General features: G+C 63.4%; 1 pseudogene; it reads left to right on the top strand.

The window, feature by feature from the left end:
• LOC124744979 overlaps positions 1 to 2,500 on the top strand; it is a 7,956-nt pseudogene that overhangs the window by 2,230 nt on the left and 3,226 nt on the right.

Raw genomic sequence — 2,500 nt, 5'->3', positions numbered from 1 at the left:
GAGGGCCACGTGGAGGTGTCGCGCCGGTTCGTACCCATATCCGCAGCAGGTCTCCAAGGTGAAGAGCCTCTAGTCGATAGAATAATGTAGGTAAGGGAAGTCGGCAAATTGGATCCGTAACTTCGGGATAAGGATTGGCTCTGAGGATCGGGGCGTGTCGGGCTTGGTCGGGAAGTGGGTCAGCGCTAACGTGCCGGGCCTGGGCGAGGTGAGTGCCGTAGGGGTGCCGGTAAGTGCGGGCGTTTAGCGCGGGCGTGGTCTGCTCTCGCCGTTGGTCGGCCTCGTGCTGGTCGGCGGTGCAGGATGCGCGCGCCTGCGCGGCGTTCGCGCCCCGGTGCTTCAACCTGCGTGCAGGATCCGAGCTCGGTCCCGTGCCTTGGCCTCCCACGGATCTTCCTTGCTGCGAGGCCGCGTCCGCCTTAGCGTGCTCCTCCGGGGGCGCGCGGGTGCGCGGATTCTCTTCGGCCGCCATTCAACGATCAACTCAGAACTGGCACGGACTGGGGGAATCCGACTGTCTAATTAAAACAAAGCATTGCGATGGCCCTAGCGGGTGTTGACGCAATGTGATTTCTGCCCAGTGCTCTGAATGTCAACGTGAAGAAATTCAAGCAAGCGCGGGTAAACGGCGGGAGTAACTATGACTCTCTTAAGGTGGCCAAGTGGCGGCGGTTTGGCTGCATCCGGACTTGGCTTCTCGAAGTGCGGTCTTGATGTAGTCGTGCTGCTGCTGCGAGGTGCCTTCCTTGGGTTATAGTTACAGGGAGAGTGATGCGCAATACATGGGCCTAGCCCTCTTAGCCTCTCCTCTCCTGCGGTCTTCTCCCCTTCTCGTGGGCCCGCTGATTTCGCAGAGTGGAAGACCGCACCAGGGGCTTGGGGGGGTTACCAGCCCCCCCTCGCACTATCCCTTTTTTAGTTGGGGGCAGTAAGCAGAGAATAAGTGGTGGCCCTTCCGCTGAAGGTGCCACCCCAACTCCCCCAGCACCTAGCCGGCCAACCGGCCGTGCCGAAAATCTTGTAACTTTTGCAGCTATGTATACCTGTAGTGAGTGCCACCGCAGCTTTACAACCAAGAACGGTCTCGGGGTCCATCGCCGCCGCCAACATCTTGCGGCCGCCAACGCGGAGATCGTCACGGAGAGGCATCGCGCGAGGTGGACGGAGGAAGAAGTCCTATCGCTCGCCAAGGCGGAGGCCGAACTGTTCCTTGAGAGGGACGCCCGGTTCTTCTTCGTCAATCAAGAACTCATCAGGATGTTCCCCGACCGAACGCTCGAGGCAATCAAGTGCCGACGGCGGCAAGCTGCCCACAAGCAGCTTGTCCGCCAATTCATGGAGGCGCTTGAGATCGGTCGGGGGGATGAGCCGGCGTCCCGCCGGGGAGCAGCGAGCCCGCTGCCTGACGCGGGCGAGGCCGCTGCGCCGCCCGTCGACGCAGCCGAGGACTTCGCGGCCGACACCACCGGGCCGCCGCCGGAGGGGCCGACTGACGCCGCCATCTGGGAGCATCTGGCGGGGCTACCCGCTTCCGCCCAGCGTTTCTCTGCCCTGGATCGTGTCATAGGTCTGGGGCGGGGCACGCCGCCCGATGTCATCCTGGGCATGCTCCCGGATGCCCTTGCGTCGGTCGGGTCCAGAGGGGAGAGATCGATCACCAGGACACAGCGGCCGCGCCAACCACCGAAGCGGCCGCCTGCCGCGCCGCCGGCGCAGAAGCGCAAGCGGCGCCGCTGGGAGTACGCGAGAACGCAGGATGCCTTCCGACGGTCGCGTGCACGTTGCGTGCGCGGCCTCTTGGATGGCACCCTGCTCCAGCCGCCACCTGCCATCCCTGGTCTGCTGGACTTCTGGGCGGACCTCTTCACCAAGAAGCCCATCTCCACCGCGGGCTTCATTCGTGACCGCCTCCTCCCGCACTCAGAGCCTGTCGCTCTCGAGTGCATATGGGGGCCGGTCACACATGAGGAGGTCGCCGCCGCGTTGCCGCCCAGGGGATCAGCAGCCGGGCCGGACGGCCTTACCCCAGCGGAGTTGCGGCGCCTGCCGCACGAAGTCCTGGTGAAAGTGATGAATCTCTTCCTTCTGGCCCGCGCCCTTCCGGAACGCCTGCTTCGCGCGCGGACGTCCCTTCTCCCGAAAACGGCTGCACCAACATCCCCCGCTGACTTTCGCCCCATTACGGTCTGCTCGGTGTTGGCGCGGACCTTTCACAAGGTTCTCGCGTCACGCCTGATGCGCGCATGTGCTGTGGACGAACGTCAGCGGGCATTCATCCCTCGGGATGGGATGTTGGAAAATACCTTCATCTTGGACACTGCTCTCACCGACGCAGTTCGCTCCTGCCGCTCTGTCTTTGTGGCATCGATCGACGTATCTAAGGCATTCGATTCGGTAGATCATGCTGCCCTTCGCCCCGTGCTGAAGGCGCATGGCCTGCCGGATTGCTTTGTCGAGTATGTCGAGCGGTGCTACGAGGGCAGCACGAAAGTGATAGCGG

Source organism: Schistocerca piceifrons, unplaced genomic scaffold, assembly GCF_021461385.2.
Source record: "Schistocerca piceifrons isolate TAMUIC-IGC-003096 unplaced genomic scaffold, iqSchPice1.1 HiC_scaffold_312, whole genome shotgun sequence".
Lineage (NCBI taxonomy): Eukaryota > Metazoa > Arthropoda > Insecta > Orthoptera > Acrididae > Schistocerca > Schistocerca piceifrons.
Note: the sequence above shows the minus strand (reverse complement) of the source record. Positions and strands in the feature narration are given on the sequence as shown.